The sequence below is a fragment of the Aethalodelphis obliquidens genome, unplaced genomic scaffold (genome assembly GCF_003676395.1).
Source record: "Aethalodelphis obliquidens isolate GAN/ISIS:26980383/991018 unplaced genomic scaffold, ASM367639v1 scaffold46, whole genome shotgun sequence".
In the NCBI taxonomy this organism is placed as follows: Eukaryota; Metazoa; Chordata; class Mammalia; order Artiodactyla; family Delphinidae; genus Aethalodelphis; species Aethalodelphis obliquidens.
The window spans coordinates 7,771,155-7,788,049 of NW_020837990.1; the positions used below are offsets into that span (position 1 = coordinate 7,771,155).

At 47.4% G+C, this 16,895-nt stretch overlaps 1 long non-coding RNA gene across 1 annotated transcript; it reads left to right on the top strand.

Annotated features, from left to right (window-relative positions):
- The first annotated feature begins 413 nt into the window (after positions 1 to 413).
- LOC113606999 (uncharacterized) lies at positions 414 to 16,673 on the top strand. The gene is made up of 2 exons (XR_003427775.1): positions 414 to 519; positions 15,756 to 16,673. It is a non-coding gene; the product is annotated as an uncharacterized LOC113606999 (long non-coding RNA).
- The last annotated feature ends 222 nt before the right edge of the window (positions 16,674 to 16,895 follow it).

A 16,895-nucleotide genomic window follows, 5' to 3' on the forward strand; every position in this document is an offset into this window, starting at 1 on the left:
GTGAGAAGGAGTGGGCGAGGGAACGAGGGACAAAGCTCTTGTTGAGTCCTTCCAAACCCTGCCACTTGTCTAGGCACTCCACCTGTGTCTAATCTCATTTCGTTCTCCTAACACTGGGTGGGAAAGGCATAATTGCCCACATTTTGCAGACGAGTGTATTGAGGCTCAGAAAAGGCAATTGATTGCCGAAGGTCACAGAGCTGGTAAGTGGTGGACCAAGGATTCCCGTCCAGATGGGCCCAACTTCAAAACCCAGGCAAATTAAAAGTATAATTTTGTACTTAATCAAGTAGCATCTCATGCTAGATTCTATTAAAGGCGAGCTGTAGCAGAGGCCAACACTTAACAATAATTTTATAGTTGAAAAATTTATAATTAAGGCAATCACCAATTAACTTATTTTTCTGGGAATAGGGAAAGGTTTGACGTTATTGAATTTTCGCTGCAGAAGAATCTGGAGCCTCATTGAAGAACCATGGAGTGTGTTCAGTAAAGCAGCAGCTAGAGAGAGCAGCTTAGGTAAGCTGACCTCGGCCACGTGCCCAGAAAGGGGACAAATACAAGAGCTTTCTGGGCACGGAGAGCAGGCGGGAAGCACGGCCAGGTTCGCCGCTGCCTGGGAGAGTACCTTTGGCTTTAGTCTAGGCTAGATGTAGTGTCTGCCAGAGGGGATCATATGTTCTCAAACAAGTAGGGACTGGGAACAAACTAATTCGATCATTTGTCTTCCCTGCTCAGTACCCTTCAATGTCTCCCCATTGTATCCCAAATAAATCCCGTAAGCCCTACCTTGACATTCACAGCTTAGCACAATCTGGTCCCACTTTACATTGCCAATACTACGCCACACTCATCACCCCACATAAACTTCATGCTCAGGTTAAACCGGTTCACTTTTTATTCCACGAACCCAATTTTGAGTCTTTCTCCTTTCCTCCCCTTTCCTTCCAAATCTACTTAGTAAAAATCCTGCTCTCAATTCTTCAATTTCCTTTCCTAGGTGACTCCTCCACGAAGTCTCCTCTGCCCACCTAGAAGCAAACGCTCCCTCTCTTTACTTACACGTGGCATTGATCACACAGTGCCTTGAATTGAGATTATTCATGTACATGCCTCCTCTTTCCTACTAGGCACAAGCTCCTTGTGGGCAGAGGTGATTCCTCACGCCTGTGAGTGTAGGAATAAACCAGTAACTAATGAGATAAAAGATTAATGTCTTATCTATGACGTCATTATAGTTAAATAATGGTCAGCGTTTACGTTCAATAATTTGAAAGGACTTAGCTTGAACTTGCTTAAAAGTGTGTTAGAGACCTGAAACATTTTGAGAATTAGGTTTTTTTTGGAGTTCATAAATGATTAATATTCACTCATTCGTTCAATATCCCAGTGTGGAATAATATTTTTTTTCTGAAAACCTTGTTAGAGAGAGCTTGAGGGTACAAGTCTCCCCTGACACCAAGACTGGGTCTACCAGGAAGCACAATGCCACAGGTCCTTAGTGCTATTAGGACTGCCAGGCTGTGTGTCTGCACGTGCACATGCGCCCCATTTGCTGTATCCCCTCGTTTGCTAGTCACTGTACTAGGGTCTTGAGTCTCATGGTTCCCTCCACGGCTGCAGAGTATGGCTTTCCAAGCAAGCTCCAAGTCTTGCCAGGCATCCGTCTCCTCCATAGTTAGGTCAAGCCAAGGGAGAGACATTGAAGGATGCTGCTGTTAAAAATACTTGGTCTGGGCTTCCCTGGTGGCGCAGTGGTTAAGAATCCGCCTGCCAATGCAGATGACATGGGTTCGAGCCCTGGTCTGGGAAGATCCCACATGCCGCGGAGCAACTAGCCCCGTGAGTCACAATTACTGAGCCTGCGCGTCTGGAGCCTGTGCTCCGCAACGGGAGAGGCCGCGATAGTGAGAGGCCCGCGCACTGTGATGAGGAGTGGCCCCCACTTGCCGCAACTAGAGAAAGCCCTCACACAGAAACGAAGACCCAACACAGCCAAAAAAAAAAAAAATACTTGGTAACCAGCCATGTCACTTCGCCAGCATTCAGCTCCGACATTGTACTCTGTTTATGACTGGGAGGGAGAGACATTCCCAACCAAGAAATACCTCTGGCCCGTTTGCACAGCAGCGCTGGCCCTTGTCTCTAGTTCACTTGTTAAGTTTGCAGAATTAAGTCAGCAAGGCCCCATCTTGGGTCAGTCATAGCCAGTAGAAAGACGGCCCCTCTGACTCTGGCTAAAAGCCAGGTGCGGCTCCGCTCCATCCATCTCCCCACAAATCTGGACTTACCTGAATGGGAAAAACATCATTGTCCTCTTTGGCTCTCTCCGTTTTTGGAGAGTTGGAGAATGATCTCATTTTGAGTGGAAACCAAGATAACTTACTCTGCTTGCTGCATCCAGAGGCAGTTTACTCAGTGGTCCAGGATTCAGGGCTCTGGGACCAGTGGGAACTCAGCTCACCCTTCAGCTCTGGGTTTTGCTTCGTGGGTGTGGTCAGGTTTCTTGACCTCTCTGTGCTTTGCCTCCTCATCTGCAAAGCAGGCCTACTCACCGGACTTCATAGTTGTCGAGAGAATTAAATGAGCTGAACACAGCAATGGACAAAGGAAGCGCTCCATGGGTGTCGTCTATTATTAGAATCACAGCTGCCCATGGGGATGTGACAGGTTCAGCTGACCCGCTGTAGCCGCGTCGCTCCAAGGATGGCACGCTCCTTCTTTTGCTTTTTCTCCCCGATTGATTCCTTAATCAAAATTCAAACCTAACCGTGAAGTTGATAGCATTTCCTGTCGAACATGACCCTTGACTGGGGGTATGGGATGCTTCCTGTGTTATTCTGGTCTGTGCAATAGACATTCCCACACTGTTCCCTTCCAGAGAGGAGCTGTGCTAGGCGGTGGGAGGTGTGGGGATGAAAAGGTAGCGAAGACACTATTCTTGCCTTCGGGAGCTTGTCATCTGGTTGGACTGAAAGAAAGGTGCCCGATTCCTATAAAACACCACCAAGTGTGAAAACTGTTGAAAATGAGACGCAAACCCAATGACCCGGCTGTTGGCGCTAACCCGTGTCACTATCCTGCCTTATTTTAATTATGGTTTCCCTTCTCTGCTATCATCAAATTAAAAAATCCTTCACATGGTAGTCTAGCAACATTGTTATGTTGTCATACTGCAAATCATGTGGAAAGAGCAAATTGTTTTCAGAGAAAGTTTCAAGTAAATTTATGAGCTTATGGACAAATTGCCCGTTAATTGCTTTTGAAAAAAAAACACTGTCAATGGACTAATTTCAATCTTCAAAAAAAAAAAAAAAGAAAAAAGAATGCCATCTCCCATGTTTCTGGAGCTTTAAGGTTTATAAATCTCACTGTTGTGCATTTTCCCTCTGAGTCCTGACGGTGACTCTGTGATGGTGGGAGGGATTCTCAGTCTCAGGTTGGAAATGCAGGCAGAGGCTTGGAACGGTCGTGTCTTGCTCTGTTCACGTGCTGAGGGGGCTTGTGAGGTTTTGGAACCCAGGATCCCTGACTTCAAATCCAGAGCCCTTTTCGCTACCTTACTCTGTAGTCAAGTAGTTCTGCACCATTTCACTAACATTTAATTAGCTAAAAGTGGAAACAGGTAACCTTGAAATTAATTCGAGTTAATGTTAAATGTTGCTAACTTTTTATTAGTTGAATGTTTCCATTAACGTTTCCAGTGGCTGCTTTTTTGTACCCACTCACAGCAGTGAACAAAATCGAGTAAGTGCTCCGTAAGTCTTTACGGAATAAACAAATAGCTTAGCTGGCTGGGTCTGGCTGCAGGGTGGGGTTAGAAGTTTGAGTCACGGAAGACAAAATCGAGCATTGAATTCACTCTTTGGTTTGTCAAGTATTAAGTCTCTGTTCTACATACTGTGCTCCATGGAGCAGAGCATGGCACACGTGTGGTCCTTGGCAGGTTATTTAACCTCTCTGAGCCTCAGTTGCCTTGGCTTTAAAAATGAGGAATAGGGCTTCCCTGGGGGCGCAGTGGTTGAGAGTCCGCCTGCCGGTGCAGGGGACACGGGTTCGTGCCCCGGTCCGGGAGGATCCCACATGCCGCGGAGCGGCTGGGCCCCGTGAGCCATGGCCGCTGAGCCTGCGCGTCCGGAGCCTGTGCTCCGCAACGGGAGATGCCACAACAGTGAGAGGCCCGCGTACCGCAAAAAAAAAAAAAAAAAATGAGGAATAATGATAGCACCCAATTCATGGGATTGTTATTAGCATCAAATAAATGGATGTATATAAAGAGCTTGGTTCAGAGGCTATCACGGATTGTTGGTGCTCAGTACGTGGTAAAGATAGTAATTATCAATCTCCGTGCTATGTATTTATACACGGTTCATACCCCGAGGTTCCACAGATTCAATGAAGTGGTCTGTTGCTCTCAGTAGCAGCACAGAATGCCCCTGTCCATTTGTTTTGGAGCAGAGGAGGGAAACGGAGGCCAGCTATGAAAGCAGAGCTGCGTTCCCGTGGTCCTGATGGAGGAAGAAAGGGTCTTCCTTCTTAATTTTAGGTGACAACTGGGGAAGGGACCCAGACAACTCACGTGCTGGACACACGCCACACTCCACATGGGGCCTCCACTCAGCATCCTTTGGGAATTCTGGGCCCCTGGGCCCTTCAGCCGATTGCCTGGGCCAGATGTGTGTGCGGGGATGCAGGGATGGGGCCTTTGATCCAGTGACCACTCTGGGTTCGAGCGACAGAACGACAAAGCTGGCAAAGCAGGGTGCAGGTAGATTGCTTCCCCTTCTGCAGTTCTGTGTCCTCTCTCTACAGTGGAAGGAAAGAGTCCTCCCTGGGGCCCTGGAGTGCTTCTACCTCAGTCCTCCCCTTGAGCAGGGCTCTTCTGAGGCTGAGCCCTGGGGATGGGTGGGGGCAGGGGAAAGGACTGGAGTGCTGGCCTCATCCCCAGGGACCCTTCCTGGGAGTGAATGTGGGCACAGAGACCTCCACTTCGACTCGCTCCAGACTGGGCTGCAGTCTGGGCCTGATGCACAGCACTGAGTTGCTCTAATGAATGGAGCTGCTGGCCAGCTTGTTTACGACCTGACATTTTTGCTGGCCCTGCCAGCGGCTGCCTCCTACTCTAAGTGGGGAAAAGCCACTTAGGAAGACAGCAAAGCAACCTGCCACCAATCTGTCAGCAATTGGCTTCCATTAGGGATAGGACCGCCGTGAGGTCGGGGAGGGGCAGGCTGGGAGGGAGAATGAAAGGGAAAGACAGATCTGTCTGTTTCATCTCATCCGGTTTCCAAATCCCAAAGGGATGTTCCAGGGAGGAGACTCGGTAAACTGGCGGATTGTCTCTTTCAAGGTGGCAGCTGGGTTCAAAGGTGTCTTCACCTCTCTCTCTCGTGGAAAGAAAAGAACCAAATGCCAATTTTGCTGATTGTATCAGTTTGTAGAAGTGTATCAGGTTTATCATAAACTGTCCTGGCTGCCCCCCAGGATGGTTTATCTGTCCCCATTTCTGTCTGATCTGTTGTATCTGTATCTGTCTCCCAACTGGCCATGGCTTTCCCCAAGATTTTCTTCCCTAGTTGTATATATTCTTTTTAAACATCTTTATTGGAGTATAATTGCTTTACAATGGTGTGTTAGTTTCTGCTGTATAACAAAGCGAATCAGCTATACATATACATATATCCCCATATCCCCTCCCTCTTGCGTCTCCCTCCCACCCTCCCTATCCCACCCCTCTAGGTGGTCACAAAGCACCCAGCTGATCTCCCTGTGCTATGCGGCTGCTTCCCACTAGCTATCTATTTTACATTTGGTAGTGTATATATGTCCATGCCACTCTCTCACTTCGTCCCAGCTTCCCCTTCTCCCTCCCCGTGTCCTCAAGTCCATTCCCTACTTTGAGCAGTGGTTCCCAAGTAGAGAGGCAGTATTGCACATGGGAGAGGCTGTGCGTAGAACCATGTGGGACTTTGGTTGTCTCCGTGACTAAGGACTGCTCCTGGCTCTCAATAATCACTGGGTCTGGACCAGGGATCATCTAAACATCCTGCAATGAGCAGGGACAGTCCTACACAAAAAGACTCATCCCACCCAAATGCCAGTACTTGTCCTGTTAAAAGTCTAGGGCAGAAGTCTAGGGCCATGTACCCCAATGTTCACTGCAGCACTATTTACAATAGCCAGGACATGAAAGCAACCTAAATGTCCATGGACAGATGAATGGATAAAGAAGATGTGGCACTTATATACACCGGAATATTACTCAGCCATAAAAAAGAATGAATTAACGCCATTGCAGCAACATGGATGGACCTAGAGATTGTCATACTGAGTGAAATAAGTCAGACAGAGAAAGACAAATACCATATGATATCGCTTATATGTGGAATCTAAAAAAATGGTACAGATGAACCCACTTACAAAACAGATATAGAGTCACAGATGTAGAAAACAAACTTACAGTTACCAAGGGGAAAAGGGAGGGCAGGAGGGATAAACTGGGAGATTGGGATTGACATATACATACTACTATATATAAAATAGATAACTAATAAGAACCTACTGTATAGCACAGGGAACTCTAATCAATACTCTGTAATGACCTATATGGGAAAAGAATCTAAAAATGAGTGGATATATGTATAACTGATTCACTTTGCTGTACAGAAGAAACTAACTCAACATTGTAAATCAACTATACTCCAATAAAAATTAATTTTAAAAGTCTAGAGTAAGAGGGACAAAGGTAACCAGGGGTAACTGGGCTCAAGGGGGGGCTGACTCATGCTGACTCACCCCAGACTGATAAAAAAGAATTGCCCTGGAGCAATTTACAGAGGGGCTGTTACTTTTTGGTGGACAGAGACTCTCTCTGCTCTTTGGAGCTCCTCCTTGTTCCAGAACGATAGGGAAAATGACTTATCGGTCCAAAGGTGAGCATGGACTGGGGGCTAGTGGAAGCCAGTGCACAGTGGGGCCCTATGAACCAATCATCACTTGTCATTGTCGCAAATGCCTCTCCTGAGTCTGGAATACTTGTGACATCTGTGTCTCTCCCTTTCAGCCAGTGCTGGATAAACCCCAACAAACACTTGCTCCTGGGACCCCTGCCACCTAGAGACGTGGCGCTGAGCTTGTGCTTCAGAGGGCCTTACTCTGGCCCTTCCCCTACCTGGGACTTTGGATTTCCTGACCCAACAGCCCCAAGCCGGCTCCCAGGGCCTCTACCCCAGATCCATTGGCAGGGTGCACATCCTGAGGCCAAGGATGGCCAAGGAACAGCTGTTTTGCAGGGGGCAGGGAGACAGAGCTTGGACAGTTGTCTTGAGCTCTAGGACAGAGCCGAGGCGGGAAGAAAATGGGTGGGGCTTGCTTTGGGCTTTCTCTTCCAGGATCCAGGCCTGGCATCTCCTATTAGTACAGACTTTCTCCCCTGGGATTCCCAGACCTTAACTATGATCATATCCAGTCTTCCTGGGAAAAATGCCTGTGTTACCTTGACTGGATTTGGGACCCTTGATTCTTCACTCACTCAGATCTGGGGTTTCTCTCCAGTGATTTCTTAGAAGGTTGATCACATGTATTTTGTTGGCTGTTATAACTATTCACATCCCTCTGAGGTCCTTTGTGAGGGAATAGGGTGGGACTGGGTCATTGTAACTTCCCACAGTAACAACGATGTCGTGATGTCAGCTGCTTTATTCCAGCTCTCTTCTTATTATGTCTGTTCCTATGTCTATTTGGCCCATGGTTTTATTTATTCTGTTTTCTTAAAAGTTTTACCTTTTGGGCTTCCCTGGTGGCACAGTGGTTGAGAGTCCGCCTGCCGATGCAGGGGACACGGGTTCGTGCCCCGGTCCGGGAAGATCCCACATGCCGCGGAGCAGCTGGGCCCGTGGGCCATGGCCGCTGAGCCTGCACGTCCAGAGCCTGTACTCCGCAACGGGAGAGGCCACAACAGTGAGAGGCCCGCGTACCGCAAAAAACAAAAACAAACCAAAAGTTTTACCTTTTGGGGCCCTGGACACAGGACCATAAACTTATCCCATCAAACAGTAAATTTGCAGGGTTGGTATCGCTTCCATACAAACATTAGAGGTTTTGATATTTCAAGCTGCAGTTCTAGCAGTTTCTTTGATCTTTTACTGAGCAGTAAATTATTTATTGGGTCTGTCATAAAGATAAACCAAAGCCTATAAACTATATTTATAGTATCACAAAACTCTCCCTCCTACCTGGCATCTTCAGAGGTAGATGGTGGTCCTGATGATAAGGAAACATCCGGGGCTGGAGCGGCACTAGGCCTGGCCACTTTGTCCCCTCTTTAATACCTTTTCTTCTTTCCTTTCCTTTGAGCTGTTTTGCGGTCCTTCCACGATTTTGCCTCATTTTCCCTTCCCTCTACTATTTTTTTGGCTCCAGAGCTGAGATTTTTGTGAGGGTTGTTGTGAAGATCCCATTGCCCCTCCCTGGCCTCTGGGAGGCCACATCCCCTTTCTGCTTGAACCCCAGGCCAATCTCAGCTCTTCCCTACAGAAACCTACATCCCCAGCCCCCAGTACCAGGCCCAAAGCTATTTCCTTCCCGTGCAATCCTTCTGCCTTGAAGCCCAGACACCTGTCAAGCCCTGGGAAAATGAACTGTGCCCAATCACTGGCCAGTTTCAACGGACACTTTGGGTTGTTGGGAGAATTCATTACAGAGTGTGTGTGGGGCATACGTGTGATTGGATGTGCTCGGGAGCAGATGACTGCCAGCCTTTAAGCACCCTCTTTCATTTTATTTTTCCTTTGACTTTTAACTAGCACCTTCCTCAATTAAAGTGGCAAGGGCAGACAAGGAAATCAGTGGATCTCTTCCCGAACATCAATAAAACACATTTCTCTCCAGGATACCTATTTGTTATTTGGATATCAGGCTGACTGTAATCTGTTTCCATTTTCCCTCTTCGTGTCCCCCGCCAGAAGCTGGAGGCTCAGCCATGGAAATCCTGCTGTTTCCATTTGGCTGAATGAAGTGATAGATTAGATTCCTGTTTGCTTTGCGGACATTTCCATCAGATATTCATTAGATGTGTCAGGGAGAGCCTGGAATATGTGTCTCCCCTATTTATTTCGGGTGTGGCGGGGTGGGATACTGGTGCAGGGGGCTCTTGGAAGATGTTACCACCTGCCTCAAAGATTCTTTCTTCCTCTGCTTGATGATAAATCATGGCCCGAGTTATTTCTGTTCTGAAAGATATGGATGTCAGGGACTGCTCCTTGCTGCTACAGAAGAAAAGAAACTGGACCTTGGTGGAAAGGTAGGAAGAGTGTCTTTGATGAGCATCCTACAGTGCAAGGTGTTCCACTGTACAGATGAGGAAACTGAGGTCCAGAGAAATTAAGTAGATTGTTTCCATGGGACTACCCAGTTCTCCCCTCTGCCTTCTTTCCTGCTGCCAGTTCTCCTGAGGGGTGCCTCCAGCCTAGCCACTCCCTGCCCACCTACTTGCCACGAGCTCTGGGCCCTCAGGAATGGATGTGTCATTGATATGTACTTGCAGCCAATCAGGAAGGCAGGGACATGCCTAATATTTGCTGTGTCTGATAAGTTGCCTAGCATGTCACCAGGCACAAGGTGAGCTCACAACACATCCTGGTCAATTGATTGAGCCCTGGGGCTCGCCTCTGAGGTTGCCCGTCCTCTATTGCAATTGCTCATTGAACCCTAACTATACGCAGGTCTAGCCAAACCTTCTGGCTCCAGAATGCCCACGTCTTCGGAGCCCCAGTCCCGCCCTTCTGGAGGATCCATTCCTTCTGCCTTGGCCAACAGACTGACCTCACCCCTCCCTCCTTCCTTGTCTGTTTCCTGTCCCACCTCTATCAGTGCTGTGTTGCCAGGACCGCCCCCCGCCATTTGCTTGGTCCTGCCCCCACCCCCAGCCCTGCTGCCAGCTGCTACTTTCCAGGTGTCCCCACTTCAGGGGGGCAGCTCCGTTTTACTTTTTTATTTTTTTTAACATCTTTATTGGAGTATAATTGCTTTACAATGGTGTGTTAGTTTCTGCTTTATAACAAAGTGAATCAGCTATACATATACATATACATATACCCCCATATCTCCTCCCTCTTGCATCTCCCTCCCACCCTCCCTATCCCACCCCTCTAGGTGGTCACAAAGCACCGAGCTGATCTCCCTGTGCTATGTGGCTGCTTCCCACTAGCTATTTTACGTTTGGTAGTGTATATATGTCCATGCCACTCTCTCACTTCGTCCCAGCTTACCCTTCCCCCTCCCCGTGTCCTCAAGTCCATTCTCTACGTCTGCGTCTTTATTCCTGTCCTGCCCCCAGATTCTTCAGAACAATTTCTTTTTTTAGATTCCATATATATGTGTTAGCATACGGTATTTTTTTTTCTCTTTCTGACTTACTTCACTCTGTGTGACAGACTCTAGGTCCATCCACCTCACTACAAATAACTCAATTTCATTTCTTTTTATGGCTGAGTAATATTCCATTGCATATATGTGCCACATCTTCTTTATCCATTCATCTGTCAGTGAACATTTAGGTTGCTTCCATGTCCTGGCTATTGTAAATAGAACTGCAATGAACATTGTGGTACATGACTCTTTTTGAATTATGGTTTTCTCAGGGTATATGCCCAGTAGTGGGATTGCTGGGTCATATGGTAATTCTATTTTTAGTTTTTTAAGGAACCTCCATACTGTTCTCCATAGTGGCTGTATCAATTTACATTCCCACCAACAGTGCAAGAGGGTTCCCTTTTCTCCACACCCTCTCCAGCATTTGTTTATAGATTTTCTGATGATGCCCATTCTGACCGGGGTGAGGTGATACCTCATTGTAGTTTTGATTTGCATTGCTCTAATGATTAGTGATGTTGAGCATTCTTTCATGTGTTTGTTGGCAATCTGTATATCTTCTTTGGAGAAATGTCTATTTAGGTCTTCTGCCCATTTTTGGATTGGGTTGTTTGTTTTTTTGATATTGAGCTGCATGAGCTGCTTGTAAATTTTGGAGATTAATCCTTTGTCTGTTGCTTCATTTGCAAATATTTTCTCCCATTCTGAGAGCTGTCTTTTCATCTTGTTTATGGTTTCTTTTGCTGTGCAAAAGCTTTTAAGTTTCATTAGGTCCCATTTGTTTATTTTTGTTTTTATTTCCATTTCTCTAGGAGGTGGGTCAAAAAGGATCTTGCTGTGATTTATGTCATAGAGTGTTCTGCCCACATTTTCCTCTAAGAGTTTTATAGTGTCTGGCCTTACATTTCAGTCTTTAATCCATTTTGAGTTTATTTTTGTATATGGTGTTAGGGAGTGTTCTAATTTCATTCTTTTGCATGTAGCTGTCCAGTTTTCCCAGCACCACTTATTGAAGAGGCTGTCTTTTCTCCATCATATATTCTTGCCTCCTTTATCAAAAATAAGCTGACCATATGTGCATGGGTTTATCTCTGGGCTTTCTATACTGTTCCGTTGATCTATATTTCTGTTTGTGTGCCAGTACCATACTGTAGCTTTGTAGTATAGTCTGAAGTCTGGAAGCCTGATTCCTCCAGCTCCGTTTTTCTTTCTCAAGATGGCTTTGGCTATTCGGGGTCTTTTGTGTCTCCATACAAATGGTGAAATTTTTTGTTCTAGTTCTGTGAAAAATGCCATTGATAGTTTGATAGGGATTGCATTGAATCTGTAGATTGTTTTGGGTAGTATAGTCATTTTCACAATGTTGAATCTTCCACTCCAAGAACATGGTATATCCCTCCATCTGTTTGTATCATCTTTAATTTCTGTCATCAGTGTCTTATAGTTTTCTGCATACAGGTCTTCTTAGGTAGGTTTATTCCTAGGCACCTTTTTAAAGAGAGTGTTGTTTCCTGTGACACTGGCAATCCTTCAGAATTGAAAAGGCCTGTCTCTGCATCTCACACTCTGTCACCGGCTCTCAAGATGGGGCCTAAGTGACTTGTCATCTTCTCTTGTCAGTCGCCGGCTCTGGCTGGCACTTGTGCTCCTCCCTCCCCGCTGGAGCCATAATCCTCCCCTTTGATATCACAGTTGTCTCCATGGCACTGAGTAGCCCTCACAGCTCTGCAGGGGCTCTCAGGCTTCGAGAAAAATGGAAACAACAGCAAGAAAGACCTTAAGAAAAGGGTAGGCTTCCCTGGTGGCGCAGTGGTTGAGAGTTCGCCTGCCGATACAGGGGACACGGGTTCGTGCCCTGGTCCGGGAGGATCCCACGTGCCACAGAGTGGCTGGGCCGGTGAGCCATGGCCGCTGAGCCTGCACGTCCGGAGCCTGTGCTCCGCAGCGGGAGAGGCCACAACAGTGAGAGGCCCGCGTACCGCAAAAAAAAAAAAAAAGAAAAGGGTAATGTCCATCTCCACCCTTCATCCCTTCACCCTCCCGGGAAAAACATCTCTAGTAGAGAAGGTACCCAAGAACTGGGAGAATGGCAGAAAGACCCTTAGACAGAAGGCTCTGTTTGCCACTGCTGTTCCAAATGGTATTTTTAATTTTCCTGTTTAAGCAGCATGCCCAAGAGAGCTAGCTTCTGCCCCTGGTGTGACACGGGAAGCAGGGTGTCCAACACCAGGATGGGCTCAGCTTCCAGAAGGGAGGCCCTGGAGTGAACCCCCTTAGGTCACCGGAGAGCTCAGGTCTGGGAGACAGGGAGTGGGAAGGGATGGGAAAACAATGCAAGTTTTGGAATTCCCAGCTATCTCTATGTGATGCTAACAGCTTGGCATGTGTTATGCCCACACCTACACATGTCAGACCCAGTTTTTTGTTTGTTTTTTTAAAATAAATACAAGATCAGCTTTATTTATTTATTTATTTGGGTGCACTCTGCGGCATGTGGGATCATAGTTCCCTGACCGGGGATCAAACCTGCAGTGGAAGCGTGGAATCTTAACCACTGGACCACCAGGGTTTTATGTGTTATGGGGGTTCATCTTGATTCCCCCAGATTCCTGAGGGTGGTTTCTCTCTCGGGCTGTGTGGTCTGCCAAGCCAAGGGCACTGGGCCATCTCTCAGAGCCTTGGGGTCCACTCCTGGTTTGGCCATTTGCTCCTTCTGTGCAGAGGGGGAGATGTGGTGAGAAGATGCTCAGATCTGTGCTGGTGCACACTGGCCGCGTTTCCTAACCTTAGATTGTCACATAGGTTATGTAAAAACTTAGTGTTAGGAAAATAGAAAGTTCTTGATGTAACTGTATTTATTATTGCTGTTTTAAGTAAGTTGTTTTACCTCCTGGATCTCAGTTTTCTCATCTGTAAAGTGGAATAAAATGATCTTACTTGCTACCTTATTATAGAATCACACAAGGAGATGGATGTGAAAATCCCTTCTGAATTGTGAAGTATGAAGAATTATTTGTAACCTTCTTTTATACCCAAGTGTGTCTGTCACTTAGGGGAGAAGGAGTAGGATAGAATTTGCCTTAAATGCTCAGAAAAGGTTTCCAGGCTGCCAAAATCCCTCATTGTCCCTTCCTTGCCAATCCCTTCATCCCTAACTTGCTTTGGCTTCACAAATTCCCCCAAACTGTGTTGCTGCTCCTTGCAGACACCCCACCCCCAGGACAATCGCAGACACCATGCCTGGTAAACAAGGAAGTCTCCTGGGGATCTGGCTCCCCCATCCTCCTCTCCTGTAATTATTCTTCCATTTGCAGGTCTCACCAATCTGAATTTTGACTTGTTAGGGAGTCAAGTAGAGTAGGATGGAGCCCTCTGCACCTGAAGCCCGACCCTGGGGTCCCCCAGCCGTTCTCCCTAAGGCCAGTGAGCTGACTGTTCCAGGCAGTCTGCCCTTGGCAATTCCCAGCAGGAGTCTCTTGGCCCCAGCCCAGACTTTCACCTGGTTTCTATTTCTGCCTTATCTGTGGATTTCTCGTGCAGAGCATGGGCAGTGTGGGAGGAGAGAGGCAGGGCCACACCCAACTAAACCAGCTGGGGCTCCAGCCTGGCTCTGGGAAGTTCTGTTGGAATATTAACACTGGAGGAAGCCAGTGATTACCTCTCAGACTTGCAAGTGAGTTGGGCAAATCGGCTTTGCCGAGAGCTAGACAGGGTGCTGGACAGAGTGAGCTATAGCAGCAAGGGCAGCACATGGTGATGAAGGAGGAGATTTGCTCCCACAGAAAGCGGGCTCTCCGGGGGCTGCCTCCTGGTGGGGGGTCTTTTAAGTGAATTCATTTTGGCAGTTTCTGCCTTCCTTCAGAGAGGTCCCTGGGCATTGCTTTTGTTGTCTCTCTCTGAGGACTCAAGGGAGAGAATGCACGAGGTGGTAGGGAAGCACACGCTCACCCAGGTACTCCACAAGTGGCTGGGAACATTTCTTTCATTCATTCATTCATTCCCTCAACTAACTGGTACTGTGCACTCTTTCGGAGTCAGGCACTAGGCTGGGTTCTTGGGACATTGCAGTGAGAAAGACATTCATTCTGTACCCTTTACTCCACACCGGATGTGGTCAGGGACCAGGATGGAGGTTAGACTCCCCATAGCTGCTCAGTTTGCCTTCATCAGACCCAGGTCACTTTTCTATCCCCAATTGAGGACATGTCACATGGACACAGGTGGGGATGGTTTAGCCCTCTGACCAGCTTTGTATTCCCAGCACCGTTTCTCTAAAGAAGAGAACCCAAGGTCACATAGGTGAACCAGACATTCTGGGTATCGCAGCACTGCCCTCAGCTCCTATAAACAAGGGCTCCTTCCTGGAGACACGTCACTGCCATCTGCTGGAAAACTGTCACAGTGAATGTACAACTCTGCATGATGACAGTGTGAATGGTGCCCCCCTAGATTTGTTCAGTACTCCACCTGCCTACCCATGTGGTCGTGGTCTGTTGTTTATTGTATGAACGCTGCTGCAGGTCCACAGGGCAGCAGCTACTGTCAAAACATCTCAAGAGAAAGATGCTATGGCGTCCCAAACCCCTGAGATGGTAAAAGACATCTTTGTTTGCTATTAGCATATATTTCTAAAGTTTTATTAGATGGAGGGTGAGTGAGGGTGGAAATTTACAGTATTCCAAACTACATGTGAGAATCTGACTAATGAAGAGGTGGAAGGTTATGTAAGAGCGTCTCACTTTCTTTTCCCTCTTTCTTATCCATTTCTCTTCTCTATTCCATCCTGGGGACACAAAGCGTCGCCACTTAGGGAAGTGCTAAACTCTTGGCCAGAACAGTTCCCAGCTCCTTGGCTCCCCATATACTCACACATTCTCGGAGGAACTCTGGAGTATTTTTGTTTAAGAGTCGTTGCCTTATAGTTTAACTTAAAGGGTAAATCTCTGGCCTCAAAGCCCTTTGTCCCCAGAGGTGGTAGATAAGCAAAGAAATGGATTTAATCCACCAGAAATGGAAATGCAGGGCTGCCTTTGAAGAATATTGAGTACCTCTATTTCCAATCCCATAGGGGCTGCAGCACACACACACACACACACACACACACACACACACACACACACAAACGTCTGCACCTGTGTGTGCAGGGATTGGAGTAGATGAACCAGTATCTAACTCAGTGCCTTTTGCCCACTGTCAAAAAATGTTGGTTGATGAAATTGTTGGTGGTGCCTCTAATGCCTGGGGCCTTCCCTTCCTTGAGCTTTGCGGCCCTCGTAGGTAACATAAAGGTGTTAGCTCTGTGTGGTGTGGTTAGCTCTGTTTGCTATGCTATAACAAAAATACCATAGACTGGGTGGCTTAAACAACAAATATTTATTTCTCAGAGTTCTGGAGGCTGGGAAGTCCAAGGTGAAGATGCTGGAAGATTTGGTGTCTGGCGATGTTACCAAGTCCAATCTCACTCTGCTCGCTGCAGGACAGGCCACTAAATCAGAGACGAGGTGTTGAGACAAGGAAGACGACTTTATTCGGAAAGCCGGCAGACGGAGAAGATGGCGGACTAGAGTCTGAAAATAACAATCTTATCGGGGTTTGGATGCCAGTTTCTTTTATAGCACAGAGAGGGGGAGGAGATGAGGAAGTAAAGTAAAAAGGCCATAAGTTTTGCAAATATCTCCTGGCATGGCCAGACTCGGGAAGGGGATGTGTTAATTTCTTCTTTCTTGCAGCCACCCACAAGTGGACAGGGTCCGGATGTTTGTCTGAACAAAGGCACTTCGGTTTAACATTCAGGCAGAGGGGCAGTGTTCCCCGAGGCAGCCCATTATGTATAGACAGTATCGTTTTAGTGAACAAGAGCAGCGGAGAGCAAAGGTTAAAGTAAGAGAAACAGATGCAACATGTAGTCAGATGTGGCTCTTCCCTGTTACAGCGAGAGCCTACTTCCTGGTTCATAGACGGCTGTTTTCTTGCTGTGTTCTCATGTGGCAGAAGGGGTCAGGGAGCTCTCTGCGGTCTCTTTTATAAGGACACTAATCCCATTCATGAGGGCTTCACCCTCATGGCCTAATTCCCTCTCACAGACCCCACCTCCAAATGCTATAACATTGGGGGTTAGGATTTCAACATACCCTTAGAGCGGTATGAGCCCTCAGGACTGCACTACAGGGTAAACACAACCTCCATATGGTGGCAAATGTATGTGTCTTTGTTTCCTTTGTGGTTGGAGACAAAGTTGATGTTTTTGTGTCATCCCTCCATTGAGCCCCTCAGGTGCTGAATAAATACGAAGTCTCCCTGTGTGCGGGGCTCCGTGGTGTGGGCTGTAGGGGCTACGCAGATGAAAGAGACATGATTCCATCCTGAAAAGCTTCCACAAACCCAGCATAGGGCTGAACATGGTACTCAAATGCCACAAGCTTCCAGGCTGTGAGCTCTGGCTGCAGTGCCCACTGTGGGGAGGGAGTGAGAGAAGGTGGAATGGGGAAGGGGGACTGGGGACTGGTCAGCAAGGGCCTTCCCTC